Consider the following 17,170-nt stretch of genomic DNA (forward strand, 5'->3'; position numbering starts at 1 on the left):
CACCTGTTACATGGAGTTTGCAAATCTGACATCGTGCCTTCCGGTTTCTCCGATCACTCCCTAGCTCGAGCATTCGTTCAACTCTCTAAACCGTGTCCAGGGAGTTCTCACTGGAAATTCAACAATAGTTTAATAGAAGACCTCAATTTCATTCAGGCTTTTGAATCTTTCTGGACAGATCTCTTTGAACGGAAGTTAAGCTGTTCTGTTAACCCACTGGTGTGGTGGGATTTAGTAAAAACCCAAATCAAAGGTTTCTGCCAACAATACCAGAGCTTCTCAAAAAGGTCTGATTATGAAGCGAGGAAATTATTGCAATCGGAGATTTTACATCTTCAGATGGTCACAGGACAAAATAATAATGTGCAAAGAGCCTTAACCGAAAAACAGTCTTTATTGAAAGAAATAACTGAGAGGAATGCACGTGGTGCCTCAGTTCGGATGAGGGTGCAGCACCTTATCGAGACAGACATACCAACTAAGTATTTTTTTCCTTTAGAGAAACGCCTTCCGAACAAACAGCTCTCTCAACTGTGTTTGGCAGACTCATCCATCACTTTCAACCAATCAGTTATCAAACTCTTCACAAAGGAATATTTCTCTAAAATATATTCGATGGAGCAAATAAATCCTGTCAGTGTCGCCTCTATCTCAGTAAGCCTGCCAGTGTTGTGTGAGGGTGGACGCTCCCACCTGGAGGGGCCCATTACCTTGGACTAACTTGGTGCCGCTCTGCACAGCCTTGCGGTTGGGAAAGCGCCTGGATTGGACGGACTTACAATTGAATTTTATAAGAAATTCTGGCATCTATTGGGTCCCGAACTCCTCAACACCTTGAACGCAAGCTGCCAGCTTGGAGAGCTCCCTCAGAGTTGCCGACGGGCTATTCTCACCCTCATTCCAAAGAAAGGAGACTTGCTCTATATTCAAAACTGGCGCCCAATCTCTTTGTTATGCACAGACTATAAGTTATTCTCGAAAGCCTTGGCATCGCGACTTACTCCTCATCTCTCCTCATTGCTGAAAGAAGACCAATGCTATTGTGTACCCAAACGCTCCATCTATGACAACATCTTCCTCGTAAGAGACATGATTGAACTGTGCAAAGAAAACCCCACCGATTTGGGACTTCTTATCCTTGATCAGGAGGGGCCTTTGACCGCGTCGATCATCGGTACCTCTTCAAAGTGCTTGAACGGTTTGGACTTGGTCCGACCTTCATTTCTTATATTAAGATGCTGTACAACAATATTTATAGTATGCTTAAGATAATCAATGAACTTGTTACACCCTTGCCTGTTAACAGGGGAATTCGACAAGGTTGCCCCCTCTCTGGCTTGCTCTATGCTCTCTCCATCGAACCCTTACTGGTTTATTTGCGTGCTAGACTAACCGGGGTTGGGTTTTCTCATCTTGAACGGCCCATTAAGGTTCTGGCATATGCCGATGATGTGTGTGTCTTTGTGCGGAACCTCAATGACATTAACGTTGTCCGTTATTGTCTATCCGTGTTTGAAAAGGCTTCTTCAGCCAAAGTGAATTGGGACAAAATGAGCGCCTTTTGGCTTGGTCCGTCATGTCACTTGGCACCAAGACTTCCTGCTCCTCTTGCATGGGCCACTGATGGTGTGAAATATCTTGGAGTGTTCTTGGGTAATGACGCCACAGTAGCAAAGAATTGGGCTGGTCTGTCGGATTTTGTTGAAAGAAAACTGCAAAAATGGAGAAATCTGATCACACAACTGTCTTATCGTGGAAGGGTCTTGGTGATCAACAGTTTGGTGGCCTCTACCCTATGGCACAGGTTCTTTGTGCTGCACCCTCCGGTAGTGTTGCTTCAACAGCTCCAGAAGTGCTTTGTGTCTTTCTTCTGGGATGGAAAGCACTGGTTGCGACCCGAGGTCCTCAGTTTACCACTGACGGATGGAGGCCAATGCCTGGTTGACATAAAGAGCCGGTTAATGGCCTTTTGACTTTCGGTTGCTCTACACTTGCTGTGCATGCACCTCTCTCCACCTTGGGTTAACATTGCTCGTCGCCTTTTGCAGCAGGTGGGGAGACTAGGCTATGACCACGCTCTATTTTTGATGGATCTTTCGCATCTTGATATGTCTCCCCTCTCTAGGTTTTTTCAGAGTGTACTAAACGCATGGCGAGCCCTAACGACAACAAGAGCCACGCATTTGTACACAAAGCAAATGTTCCTGATGGAGCCTTTGTTTTACAATTCAATTTTCCACGATATGCCTGCTGATAGGTGTCTCATTCAATGCTTTGTCGCGAAGAACATAAAATCGGTCGCCGATCTTTGAAGCCCAAATGGCAGTTGGATTGGAGCTGATGCACTGGCAAGCCTGGTTGGCGTGCGACCCTCCAGAGTTGTGGCACGCATGTTACGCTGTGTGCTTCATACCTATGCACAGCTTGCACCTAATTGGGAGCAAGTCCAAGCAGACAATGAACAAGGTGCTTCTCCTGCTACCTTTCCTGAACTTATTTGCAAGTTTTCTCTTGCCAACTCTCCTCCTTGTACCTCTTTCAGCATAGGATTCAATGGTTTTCCTAAACAAAAAGACCTCTATTTGGGTTGCGTAAGTTTTCTTTTACAAGGGCAAATGACACAGCGGAGGGTTCGATGGAGAGACCTCTTACCTTGTTCCCCCCTATATTTTCCTAATTGGAAAGGATTCTATCATCCTCCTGTGCCGCCACGACATGGCGACCTCCAATGGAGACTTGCACACTGGATCCTCCCTTCTAACCACTTGCTGCACCGCTTCTCAAGTCTCCTGGCAGATGAATGTCCTTTTTGTAAAAGGCCTGAAAACCTCTTTCATATTTATGTTGAATGTCAACGGTTGGCTCCCATATTTGTTTGCCTTAAGAATTGTTTTGTCAGGATTGGTTTGGTTTTCAACACTTGTGTTTTCATTTATGTCTTAGACATCTCACACAAGAATTTGAATGATGTGTTAGGTAATTTCCTGCTTGCACAGGCAAAAATGGCAGTGTATAAATCAAGAAAAAGAAAAGTTGATGATCTTGGAGCTAATGAGGAAAATGCCTTGTTCTTGTTTAAAAATCTTGTGACGAGCCGTGTAAAGTTGGACTTTGCTTTTTCTTCCATAACAGGAAGGCTGCCACAGTTTGAGGCCAAATGGTGTGTGAAATAAGTCATTTGTAAAATCCTGGAGAAACGTTTATTGTTTTGTAAAATGTTTTGTGCATAATTTTTACTGTATTCATTTCTTCTGTCTGTTTTTCTCCTTGAAATGAGAATGTGACCCCTATTTGGGGGTTTTCTTTTCTATTTTTTTATAATAAATAGATACACAAGTCTCTCTCCCTCTCTCCCTCTCTCTCCCTCTCTCTTTCTGTCTCTCCCTCCCCATTAGCCTGGTGGTGGCTTAGCGGTTGGGGTGCCGGCTTGGGATCCTAGGATCCTGGGTCCGAATCCCGGTCGATCGATAATTTAACACCAGGGGGGTTGACTCAGCCTGTCATCCTTCCGAGGTCGGCAAATTGAGTACCAGCTTTCTGGGATGAATGATCACGGTGTGTACCCCGATTTAGAATAGGTACACTGTATCCCTGCGCATCGAAAGAGGCGACCAAGGGTTGGCGTCAGGAAGGGCATCCGGCCATAAAAACATTGCCTCAAACAGGGAACCATGATTGTCATGGGGCCCGCAAGGCTAACCCTCACTATAGCGGGGAAAATGGCCTTACAACGATCAATCATTCATTCTCTCATATTCATTCTCTCTCTCTCTCTCTCTCTCTTTCTCTCTTTCTCTCTCTCTCTCTCTCTCTCTCTCTCTCTCTCTCTCTCTCTCTCTCTCCTCCAAAAGGACCGTTCCACAAACCCTCCAAGCTATTTTCTTAACAACCCTCTCGAAGAGATTCAGTCACTCAAAATCCTGGGTCTCACTATCAGCCATGATCTATGATCTTTCTTTGGCAAAACACATTTCAAAGTTGTCCTCCAAAGCCAGCTGCTAACTGGGCATCCTCCATCGTACAAAGTTCTTCCTTGGCACACCTGAACTCCTATCCACATACAAGGCTTTCATCCACAGCTTTATAGAGTACTGCTCTCCTCTCTGGGTTGGCTCCCCTGCCTCACACCTTGCTCAGCTTGATGCCATGGAAACCAAGGCCTATTTGTCAAAGTCTCCCTTTATTTGGTCCTTCGGACCTGTTGTTGGTGTTTCCACCCTCTTTCTGTTGCTCCTGATCCGTTCTGTGTTTGATCTCTTCCAAGAGCCTTGACCTTGTACATAAAATAAATCACCAAAAATGGCTGGATACAGAAATGCTGTAGTTGTGTTTTGTGGGGAGGCAGACACTAAACCTCTTCAAGGTATATTTTCTTGCAAGGCAAAATGTGGAACTTGCGGAAAACCATATATCTACGATTACTTCAAAACACCATCACTAGGAATAAAGAACCCGAAAAACAGAAGATCCACAACCAGTTACAAACTTCCAGATTTCTCTTCTTCTTCCCTAAAGACCACAATTATTCCCAGGTTGGTGTTTGGCTGGTCAGGGCAAACTTGGCCCAAGTCCTTCACTAACAGGCTGGCTAGGCTTGATCAGCCGGTTCGTGACCTTGACCAGCTGGTTCATGACGTAAAGTTCGACTGAGGTTGGGGCAGGAATTTGGAATTTGGCCATAGTGCCAGATCTTTGCGAAGGACACCATGGGATCTCGAATGTTCACCAAATAATGTCGGCAGACGGGATGCCCGGTTTAACGCCCATCGGAGGAACGACACGCACACTGATGAATGAACCTACCTGTGAAACACCGGGATGAGAGTTTATAGCTGGGTCGGGATTCAAACCCAGGCTCGACAGCTTAGAGATGAATGCGAAACTTCCAGATGCATGAAATTGTTGAATTAATTTTGTCCAAAAATAAAAACGACATCAACATTCCTGTTCAACGATGCCTCAGGTAGTACAGTGAAACAGGTGACCCCCCCAATTCTCCAATTCCTCCTCCAAATTTCCTTTTTTCCACCTCCCCAAACTGAAGCACGCCAATACCTGTTTCGGTCACTAGAGGGAGTATGTTGTTTACCTGGTCCCCTCGTTTTAATCTCTCAAGAAGGAATCACGAATTAAAACTTTGGAAGGAAGCGGGAGCAGGTAACACTGTAAATACCTGCCTGATACGACTTACAAACTGTGACAAAGTGAACAGGTACAAACCATAATATTTATTGATCAAATTTAATGATGTAATTTTTTTTCTTTTTTTGTAGGTAAGGGTCTCAAAGTGGGCAAGAAAGAGTCCAACACAAGGTGAGGTCATTGGCAAAATGACGGAGAGGCCAATTCCAGAGAATGAGGGTCATTTTGTGCGTCACGAATATGAAGGTACGGACCAAGATGTCTGTGCTGTGGGATGCTGCTCTCAAAAGGAAGAGTGAACAGGTCATGCTATCCATAAGAATATGTTAGTGGGATTCGTGGAAAAAAGAACCCCAGCCAGTTGAGTGGAGGATCCTGGATATCACTTCCTGGATATGATTGATGTTATTTGGGACACTTTGAAACGCTTACTTCACCAAAATAGATAAGATGATGTCATCGGCAATTTTAAAATTATTTTTGGGACTCGGAAAGGAAAACCCTTTTTTCCTCTGACATCATCACCCCACTGCGTGATGATGTCAGAGGAAAAATGGGTTTTCCTTCCCTAGAAGTCGTTGCAGCCTGTCTGTCGGTCAGCAGATCTGGAAAAAATGAGATGGAATGGAATGGCCTTTCACATGGATTTTGATGTACCAGATACTCTGATATTCAAGTCAGATACTCTGTTACGGAGCGTTGGTGCGGCCGAAGAAGGGGTTTTTTTTTTCATGCTGGGCGGTTTCCAGTTTGCCATCCCTCTCCCAGCAGTAGTTAGGACAGGAATTTGGAATGTGGCCATGGTGCCAGAGATGGCTCACCGACTTCGCAAAGGACACCGTGGGATCTTTAACGTCCACCAACGAATTCCGGCAGACGTACCGCCCAGCTTAACATCCATCCGAGGCACGGCACACACTGATGAATCACCCTGCACGTGAAGCATCAAGATGACAGTTTATAGCTGGTTGGGGATTGAAACCCAGGCCAGACAGCATAGAGCGAGTGTGCGTACATCTCGGCCATCGTGTCAGCCCCACAATTGTATATACCTCCCTGCATTCCACACTCCCTTACCTGGCGGTGTCCTGTGTGCTCCCAGTTGAAGACCCGACGGGCTACGGTGCCTAATTTCGAAATGCCGAGGCCACTGTGTGCTGGTGCTGGTAGTTGTAGGCCGCCAACAAAAAAAACCGTTCACATTGTGAAACAAACATGTAACCTGGCAGTTATGTTCTTATATTACATACTCTAAATCCAGTCGATTTGCCAACTCGAAAATTCAAAATGGCGGCCAACTTTTTCAAAATGGCCGCCAAAATTGCTAGAAAAGTGCCATAAACTTTTAAATATTGAATTTAGGACGTACGAGTATCAATACAAAATCACAGAACTACATATTATCTATAAAAGTTCGTTAAAATGTTCCGTTTACCTTAATTAGGTAAATTATAAATGTTTGACACTTAACAATTTTGGTGGCCATTTTTAAAAAGCAGTGGCCCCCATATTAAATTATTTTCGAGTTGGCTAATCGACTGCGTTTAATGAGTATCTATATATAAACGTCCCTGCCAGGTTTCATGGGTGTATCTGAATGCGAACGATTTATCCTAATAACGGGTGTTTGCCGCGGAGCTCTAATAAATGCTGTTATGGAGTACGAGGAACTAGTGGGTGACCTGATGCCCTGCGTGGGAGTAAGGAAAGATAGAATGACTGACACTTTCCTATTTCTGTCCAGAATTAGGTCGGTTCAGACAAAACACGTAACACAAACGCACCCTGAGCTGGCGCCGCACCAGAGCGGAAGTTTATGGTCCGTTCTTACTCCGCGCACAATGGAAGTGCAGACAGCAAAAACCCAAAGTGGATTCTCAATACACTCTACTCTGTGCTTCTCCCGGTCACCTCGTCCCGCTCCAACTGAGTCACAGACGCGCAGCTCGTGACGTCACAAGCGTATGACGTCATGATTGACGATTCACGCTGTTCGGATAAATCATTCGGGAATCAAAGAAACCCGTTTAGGTTCACCCCGACTGTTTTTCGTGTTACAGGTGTTTCGTGACGATGCTCCAGAATCACTAAATTCCCGCCAAGTGATTCTTCGACAATCTTTAACCCTTCAAGTGCGTTCATCAAGTCGTGATTAATAAACAAAAAAATACAAATATCATGGATCGTTTTGTGAGCGTGAAAATGCCATCGCATCCCTGCACTTCGCGCCACGTGGTCCGGTTGCCGCGTTTTCCTCGAAAGAGGAAAAGGTGGTCCCTGTGGAGCACCTGTAACGTGGGCTGCACCTGTTGCGTGACGGCGATGGAAGGAGTTCGTGCTCAGCATGCGTTAACAAGTGCGCGGAGAATCCTCAAGCAATATCGTGCCCTCTTGTGCCTGCCCTCGCTCGTACCTGCCCTCGCTCGTGCGTGCCCTCGCTCTTGCCTGCCCTCGCTCGTACCTGCCCTCGCTCGTATGTGCCCTCGCTCTTGCCTGCCCTCTCTCGTGCCTGTCCTCGCTCGTACCTGCCCTCGCTCGTACCTGCCCTCTCTCGTGCCTGCCCTCGCTCCTCCGTGCAGTAAAGGAGAGCCTGCGCTTTTGAACTTCAATAGGTCTATTGAAGTGTGTCGGTCTCATGTACGTTGCGTGCGTCAACCAGGCTGGACGCACGAGGCTGTGGGCGCGCTCGGGATGCTCGTGCATAGGATTTGGTGGAGACGCATTCGCACGGCCAGGTACGCAACCATGAATGCGCGATGGAGGAGGTGCGAGGTGAGGTGAGGAGGAACACCTCCTCCCGTTGTTTTTAGTGTTTCCCTGGGCGTGTCCCAATGAAACAGAGACCACCGGATCCACGGTCTCCGCCCCGCCCCCTGGCCCCGCCCCCATCCTCGGAATGCTCCTCAGCGCACTCTCCTCACCTCGACTCGCTCTTTGTTTGCGCTCGCTTCGTCACTCATCCTCTCCCCACCTCCACCCACTACCCACTCATCTATTAGTCGATCACCCTCTTTATAACGTTAATCGGACCGCTGGACACGAAGTCTCCAGGTAAGGTCCAGCAATTAGCGGTTATCAGAGCCCATGGAGCGGGAAAACCAGGGATGGAGAGAAGGGGAGGGAGAGCGGGAAATGAGCACGGTGAGGGGTGACGAGTCCGGGATTAGTTAATATGGTTGAGGGATCAAAAGGCTGAGAATCCGGTTATGTTAAGCCTCAGCATAGCCGTCCGTCGGCATCGCGAACCTGGCACCACTTTGTATTAACCTGCATTGGCCTGTTGCTATCCCACCTGAACCCCCGGCTCAGGATCCTGGGATCCAAGGTTCAAATCCCATATCCCTTTGCCAGGTGCTTGTAGATTGATGTAAAAGTGTACTCAGGTCTCCTAATGTCTTTGTCCTGCATGTAATTTGATTTAGTACAAGGTCCTCCATGTGAGCTCCATATGAATGGTAATAATAAACATGTGAAATCGATATATTGGTATTGAAGGAGCTGTGGCTCCCACGTCGATCGAAAGAATGGACGCGACAAAAAGCTTGAATTCATCTGAGCTGCTTTATTAGAATCAAACACTCAGGCACTCTGGGAAAAACGTTTTACGGTCGGCAATATATATCTATTCCGCCAGGGGGTTTGCCCAGGCCTGGCGCCAGGGGGCGTGGCCCCGCGGGCCGGCTGCGGCCTGGCAAGCCGAGGGCGAGCCTGCCCGGGCGTCCCGACCGAGGCCTGGCAAGTCGAGCGCGGGCCTGCCCGGGCGTCCTGGACGAGCCCGGCCTGGTGATCGCTCCGCGTCCTTGATAGGTGCAAGGCGATTGTGTAACCCCAGCGGCAGCCGCTACACACGTCCCCCCAGAATCGACTTGCACCGACAGGGTCAACTTGAGGGGGGTCCTGATGACCCGGCCGAAGCGACCCCTGGTGGGTCGTGGGAGGGGGTCCGGTGAGGTGGTGGGCGGTCGAGTGGGGGGCACCGTGGACGGGGGGCGGCCTCGCCGCGGCGGGAGGGCCACCCGTGGTGGGTGGTCGACGTCCACGTGCGCCGGCTTGAGGCGGTCCACTGCAATCCGGTCCGACCTGCCGCCGATGTCGATGACGAACGACTTGTCGTCCCGTCGCAGCACCCGGAAGGGCCCGTCGTACGGCGGCTGGAGTGGCCGCCGATGTGCGTCGTGACGCACAAAAACATACTCCGCGGTGCGGAGTGCTGGGGGGACGTAGGACTGGGGGTCACCGTGGTGGGATGTCGGCACGGGGGCAAACCGTCGGGCGGCCTCCTGGAGGTCCGAGCGCTGGCGAGCTGCGGACCAGGGGCTGGTAGCGTCGGGCACGAATTCGCCCGGGACGCGTAGCACCTGGCCATAGACCAGCTCGGCGGTGGATGCCTGGAGGTCCTCCTTGGGGGCCGTGCGAAGGCCCAAAAGGACCCACGGCAGCCGGTCGGCCCAACCGCCGTCTTGAAGGCCGGCCATGAGCGCGGCCTTCATGGAGCGGTGGAATCGCTCGCACAACCCGTTTGCTTGGGGGTGGTAGGCCGTAGTACGGTGGAGCTTGACCCCCAGGTTGCGGGCGACCGCGCCCCACAGCTCGGAGGTGAACTGTGGTCCGCGGTCTGACGAGATGTCCGCCGGTGCGCCGAAGCGGGCGACCCAGGTGGCGATGAAGGCCTGCGCCACGTCGGCGGTGGTGGTGGAGACGAGGGGAACGGCCTCCGGCCACCTGGTGGTCCTGTCCACCATGGTGAGCAGGTGTGTGAACCCTCGTGATGGGGGAAGGGGGCCCACCAGATCCACGTTGACGTGGTCGAAACGTCGTTCGGGCACGGTGAAAGGTGCCAGCGGGGCCTGGGTGTGTCGGTGGACCTTGGCCCGTTGGCAGGCGGTGCAGGCGCTGGTCCAATCGCGGACGTCCCGACGAAGGCCGTGCCAGACGAAACGCGCCGACACCAGCTTCTGGGAAGCTTTCCGGCCCGGGTGGGAAAGGCCGTGGAGGGAGGCGAAGATGCGGCGTTGCCAGGTGACGGGCACGATGGGGCGAGGCCGGCCTTGGGAGACGTCGCAGAGCAGGACAGTGTCCGCGCAGGGGATGTCGGCCAGGCGGAGGCCCGTGTCCGCCGCCCGGAGGGCTTGCACCGTGGTGTCGGTGGTTTGGTCCGCCGCCATGAGCGCAAAATCCACGCCCAGGTGGACCGCGTTCGCGCTGGCCCGGGAAAGACAGTCGGCCACGGCGTTGTTTTTGCCGGCGACGTGCCGGATGTCCGTGGTAAACTCCGACACGGCGGAGAGGTGGCGCTGTTGGCGGGCCGACCATGGCTCCGTGACCTTGGCCATGGCGTAAACCAACGGCTTGTGGTCGACGAACGCCGTGAAAGGTCGGCCCTCCAGGAGGTGGCGGAAATGGCGGACGGCCAGGTGTAGACCGAGGAGCTCCCGGTCAAACGTGCTGTATTTGAGCTCGTTCGGCCGGAGCTGCCGGCTGAAAAAAGCGAGTGGCTGCCAAACCCCGTTCACCCATTGCTCATGTACGGCGCCCACCGCGTAGTCGGAGGCATCCGTGGTGAGGGCGATGGGAGCGTTGAGCACCGGGTGAGCGAGCAGTGTTGCGTCGGCGAGGGCCCGCTTTGAGCTTTGGAAGGCCGCATCCATTGCTGCGGACCAGGCGATGTCGTGCTTGGCCGGCTTGCCCCGGAGGGCTTCGTAGAGGGGCCGCATGAGTTGAGCAGCGCGGGGCACGAAGCGGTGATAAAAATTCACCATTCCCAGGAATTCCTGCAGGGCCTTTATGGTGCGGGGACGCGGGAAAGTGGTGATGGCCTCGACCTTGGTTGGCAGCGGCACAGCCCCGTTCTTGGTGATGTGGTGGCCCAAAAAATCAACGGCCGTCGTGCCGAAGTGGCATTTGGCCGGGTTGACGATGAGGCCGTGCTCGCTGAGGCGCCCGAACAGTGTTCGGAGGTGGAGGAGGTGCTCGGCCCGGGACGTGCTGGCGACGAGGATGTCGTCCAGGTAAACGAAAAGGAACGGCAGGTCACGCAGCACGCCGTCCATCAAGCGCTGGAACGCCTGAGCCGCGTTCTTGAGACCAAACGGCATCCGCAAGAACTCGAATAAGCCGAACGGCGTGATGACTGCCGTTTTAGGGACGTCGGCCGCCCTGACAGGTACCTGGTGATATCCCCGTATGAGATCAATTTTTGAAAAAATGACCCGTCCCGCCAGACGGGCGGAGAAGTCTTGGATATGCGGGATCGGGTACCTGTCGGGTGTTGTAGCGTCATTAAGACGGCGGTAGTCGCCACACGGGCGCCATCCACCCCCCGGCTTTGGCACGATGTGCAGTGGCGAGGCCCACGCGCTATCGGAGCGCCGCACGATGCCGAGGTGCTCCAACGCGTCGAATTCGGCCTTCGCAACGGCAAGCTTGGCTGGGTCGAGGCGGCGGGCCCTGGCGTAGACCGGCGGGCCCGTGGTTGGTATGTGGTGCTCGATCCCATGCCGTACTGCGACGGCCGAAAACGTCGGCCGCGTGAGGGCCGGGAACTCCGCGAGCAGGCGAGCAAACTCGTTCGCCGCCGGGACGGTGCATGCCAGCTCGGTCGGCGCGGAGCTGCTCAATGTGCATACCAGGGAGCTGAAGGTTTCAGCGTTGATTAAACGACGCCGTTGGACGTCCACCAGCAGTCCGTGTGCGCAGAGGAAGTCGGCGCCGAGCAGAGCCATGGGCACGTTGGCGGTTACAAACGTCCAAGCGAAGCGTTGGCCGCCGAAGCAGAGGGTGACGTTGCGCGGGCCGAAGGTGCGGATAGTCGATCCGTTGGCCGCAACCAAGGAGGGGCCGCAAACCGCGGATTGCCTGTCCTGGTCAGAGGCGGGCATGACGCTCACTTGGGCGCCGGTGTCGCACAGGAAGCGCCGTCCGGACGCTTTATCCGTGATGAACAGTAAGTTGCCCGTGTGACTGTGGCCGGCGTTCATGGCAGGTAATGAACGCCGGCCTGGCCGTTTCCCGACCCGCCGAAGGTGCACGGGGGTCGGCATGTCCGGGCCTTCTGTCCGAACCTGGCATGATAGGAACACCACGCTTGGTCGGGTGGAGGCTTCGGACGTCGTGCTGAACGTGGTCGGCTCGGTATAGCGGCCGCCAATTGCGTCGGCAGTTCGGCCGTCGAACGCGCCGGGTGCTCGGGCGCCATGGATGGTGCATCAGGCGGCGGCGGGTCCCATGTCGCCGCTGCGATGCGCTGTCCCGCGGCGGAGATTTTGTCGGCTTCTCTGGCAAGGGCCCGGGGATCTGTGATCGTCGTGCTTGCCAGGGCGAGGCGTACCGGGTTAGGCAGCTGACGGAGGAACAGCTCCCGGAACAGGAATGCCGGAGAGTGCTCGCCGAGCAGCGAAAGCATGTAGTCCATTCGCTCGGAAGGGCGCGTGTCGCCGAGCTCCGGCAAATCGAGCAGGCGCCGTGCGCGTTCCGCCGCTGGGAGGGCGAAAGCATCGAGGAGAAGCTTCTTAATCGCGCCGTATTTGTCCGCGGCTGGCGGTCTCTCGAGGAGGCTCAGGGCGCGGGCTGCGGTGGCTGAACCGAGCGCAGCGACCACGTGGTGGAAGCGGGTGTCGTCCGCCGTGATGCCTCGCAGGGCGAACAGGGACTCCGCTTGTGCGAACCAAACCGCCGCGTGAGCCTCCCAGAAGGTAGGCAGTTTAAGGGCGACTGCCGTGTCCATGTCGATAGGTCACCAATGAAGGAGCTGTGGCTCCCACGTCGATCGAAAGAATGGACGCGACAAAAAGCTTGAATTCATCTGAGCTGCTTTATTAGAATCAAACACTCAGGCACTCTGGGAAAAACGTTTTACGGTCGGCAATATATATCTATTCCGCCAGGGGGTTTGCCCAGGCCTGGCGCCAGGGGGCGTGGCCCCGCGGGCCGGCTGCGGCCTGGCAAGCCGAGGGCGAGCCTGCCCGGGCGTCCCGACCGAGGCCTGGCAAGTCGAGCGCGGGCCTGCCCGGGCGTCCTGGACGAGCCCGGCCTGGTGATCGCTCCGCGTCCTTGATAGGTGCAAGGCGATTGTGTAACCCCAGCGGCAGCCGCTACAGTATGTTAATATTGATATAAATCGATTCGAGCCATGCATATCGGTATAATTAGTATGAGGTTTGTGCTCTCTTCACTAGAACTCGCTTTTAATCCTTGTTAAAATGTAATTATTGTAAGGATAGATATAAAAACAGCTCCATTGCGCACACACCGACACACAACCACACACACACACACACACAAACAAACACTGACACACACACACACACACAAACACCGACACACGCACGCACACACATACATATACACAACACACACACACAAACACTGCCAAACACACACACACACACAAACTGCCACACACACACACACACACACACTGCCACACACACACACTCAAGCACCAACACACACACACACACACACACACACACAAACACTGCCACACACACCGACACACACACACACACAAACACTGCCAAACACACACACACACACACACACACACACACACACACACACACACACACACACACACACACACACACATATACACACATAAACATACATGCACATACACATACAAACATACTGTTATGTTTATGGGGGTAGGGATACCTTAGTTCAGGTGGAGTGTATAGATTTGTGTGCTCCGACTTTCGTGAAGAAGAAGAAACCTCGATGTATCATAAGTAGGGAATTTGTGTAGACCGGATGTCGGGTAAGCTTGTATCTTCGTCCGAATCAGAGGAGTGGGGCTTATTAATTATGGAGGGATTATGGCCATTTAATTCCCTGTTTGTAATTGCCTGATAGGTCCTTATGACACCGCCACTAGACACCGAGTAAGAAATCGGTCATGAACCACACTAATTAAAAACCAACCGGAAACCAGGCATGAAGCACTATTACTGACAACATCGACTTGGTGAGCGCAGAGGACGGGCAGGTCTGTGAGGCCTCCCCTAGAAGAGTCAGTGATTGGACAGGGATTTGATTGACACAAGGACTGGTAAGATGGGACTATGGGATTGGTGAAGCAGGCACGGATGACTAAAGAGCCGCACGGACAAAACACTTGGAACGGCAGACATTTTTCTTCTCGTTCTGGACTTTGTTAGTCAACGGTCACATTTTGGCTCTCTCAGCGTCGACGTCCTCTTGCCCTTCTCGTTTTGGAGCTGGTGGTGAGCGGTCCTGTGCCAACATTTTTCTCTTATCTCTTGGGTCCGGACTTTGTTGGTGAACGGTCGCTATTGCACTTGCGCAAGGGAACTTCATCGTGAACGGCCATGTTCCGAGATCTTTCTAGTGGTCGTGAGGAGGAAGAGCCGCGGACCGAGGGCTGCAGTTTCCCGCTCGAGGATGACGAAATAAACGTAGCTGGAAGAGCGAACTGTGCATGGAGGCCTGGTTTTTCCTGCCCACGCGCTGCACGGCAAAGCGTTTGGTTCCTGCCAGGGCCTCAGACGATCTTTGACGATTCCTGACGAGATACACCAGCCGATTTGAGCTAAGTGCCCACTAAATAAACACATAGTTATTTTCACTTATATTTCCCTTTGTCTGTATTCAGGTCTGTGTGGGAGCACTCCATTTAGGAATATAGTTTATTGGTCGTGCATGTTTTTGTGACTGGCAATTTCTTAATGAAGCCGGCATTTTCTTGTACATTTTAAACCTGTCGGTTGAATTAATTATTGCAGGTTTGTGGACTGCTGGTGGGATCCGTGAAGGTAAGCGCTCTTAGGTCTCTCCCCCACCACCCCCAAGCATATTCTCCGCTATATTTTGACTGAACCCCTTGGAGTGTTAAGCTCATTTGGTCATCTGTGTCTCCCTGCGGTGTTCACCACACAGGGTAGTCACATGACATTTGGTGTCAGGAGTTTGGGATTCGGATTCGACTGACATTTTGTGTTCGAGGGTTGCGAGTTCGACAACCGTTGAGGGCGAAATTGCGCTCAACTTTTGAAATCCTAACTTTGAACGATTGTCTTTCCCTCGTAGAGGGGGATGTAATCATAGTACCAGGGTGTCAAATTTTGTCGTTTATTGGTGAGCGAAGCGCAGCATCGCGTTTTCGAACTATTTCAATTGATTTTTTTTCTGAGGTTAAAATACGCACGCGGGAGAACTACTTTCTCACCGCAGATGGCGGAAGCGAGTGAGATGGCCGAGCGGGTTGGAGATCCCGAAGAGTATGGAAACAGGCCGGGGGTAGAATTTGATGAGAAAAGGATTGTAACTTCCCCCGTCCCAATCATTAGTCCACCCCCTCCCCTACCAGGGAGCAGGAGACAATGGGAATGGACCCGAGCGCTTTCCAGGCCATGTTTGCAAAATTAATGTGTGAAATGAGGGGAATGAATAATAAAAGGGATGCCCAGAGTGAACGATTGGAAAATAAAATTGATGGATTTAAAGCGGAAATGAGGGGAGATATGAGGGGAATGGAGGAGCGGTTGGAAAACAAAATGGATACCCAAGGGAATGAATTGAAGGGAGATCTGAAGGGAATGAGTGACGAAATGAAGGAAATGAAAGGCGATTTTAATAAAAATGGGGAACAGATGGGAGGAGTGAATGACAAAATTGATGGCGTGACGAGTGAATTAAAGGAAGAACAAAATAATAAAATTGGGACACAGGAGAAGCCATGGGCAGCAGAATTTGATTTGAAACGGGAGTAGTTAGCATTGGGAATGGAAGAGTGTGAGACCCAAGCTGATAGACTTGGGGTGCAGGAGGGGGAAAATTTAAATATGGCATGTCGAGATGTAAATAGGGGAAACTCAAATTTAAATGGGGAATGTTTGACTGAAAAAGACCTGGAAGGTTGTCGGGCTGGTGTGGAGGTCACGATGCAACAACAGGGAGAGGAATTGGAAATTGTGCAGCACCAGGGCGGTTGTGCGGAGCAACAATGGGTACGATTATTAGAGGTCCGAGTAATGGAACCGGATCAGATGGTGATAGATAAAGACCTGTTGGGGCCACAATTGAATGGGAATAATGTGAATGATTTGACACAGCGGCTGGAGGCCTTGGACAGTGTCACCGAGGAAGCGGTTGATCGAGTCCAAGAGAGTCTGTGGGATTTTTTTTTTTTTGTATACAGAATTGAGGCTCTTGAAAGCCAACATTTATCACAAAAAAAAATCAAACAGACAAACAAAATATATAAAAAGAGGGAGCGGTAGACAAGATGGGGAGAGAAGGGGAAGCACACAAACACAACATTTGAGAGCAGGGACATCGAGAGATGTGTGGGAGGGGGAGGGCTTGGCGGGAGGCGGGAGAGGTATAAAACACAAGGACACCAAGGACTTCCAGGAAAGAAGATGGTATTTCAGAAAAGTGGATCTGGGGTGAAATAACGGGGGTAGAAATGATCAAGGTTTTTTGATGGGGGAAGATAAGAGATGGTGGTGAACAGCTGTTTTAAAGACCTGGAGGGAGGAGTGGGACTGAAAAGAGTGAGGGAGTTTGTTCCAGAGGCGGGAGGAAAGAGGAATGAAACAGTGAAGGTGAGCAGAGAGTCTTGATTTTGGCAATTTCACCAAAAGAGGGTTACTTGCAGATATTGTGCGACCTGCAGGAGTATTTGGGGGACGGAGCACAGACAGGATTGGGGCAGGGGGGAGTGGCTAGGCCAGAGAGGAGTCGGTAGAAGACAGAAAGACCGCAAACCTGACTGCGGTGAGTGAGTAAAAGGCCCTCAGAGTTAGCTTCACCACGGGAGATTTGAATGATTCTGAAAGCTTTGGTTTAACAGAATGAAGCCGAGCTAGGTGTGAGGCAGGAGCACCAGCGCAAAGGGAAGGACAGTATTCCATTGAGCTGCGGATGAAAGCCTTGTATGTGGTGAGGAGCTCAGGTGTGCCAAAGAAGGACTTCGCACAACGGAGGATGCCCAGTCGGCGACTGGCTTTGGAGGCCAGCTTGGAAATGTGGTTTTCCCAGGAAAGATCATGGCAGACTGTGAGAC

The 17,170-nt window shown here is 51.8% G+C and overlaps 1 protein-coding gene across 2 annotated transcripts in view; it reads left to right on the plus strand.

Moving 5' to 3' along the window:
• The first annotated feature begins 8,160 nt into the window (after nt 1-8,160).
• Nucleotides 8,161-17,170, plus strand: part of LOC137414353 (potassium voltage-gated channel subfamily A member 3-like) — a 99,226-nt gene continuing 90,216 nt past the window's right edge. Inside the window, exon 1 of one of the 2 annotated variants that reach the window (XM_078782881.1) lies at nt 8,161-8,193. The gene's annotated coding sequence lies outside the window, so the exon portion shown is untranslated. The remainder of the gene's footprint in view (nt 8,194-17,170) is intronic. The other variant, XR_013624243.1, reaches the window with a different exon arrangement.

This window comes from Myxine glutinosa, chromosome 8, assembly GCF_964187855.1.
Source record: "Myxine glutinosa chromosome 8, kmMyxGlut1.1, whole genome shotgun sequence".
NCBI classification, from domain to species: Eukaryota; Metazoa; Chordata; class Myxini; order Myxiniformes; family Myxinidae; genus Myxine; species Myxine glutinosa.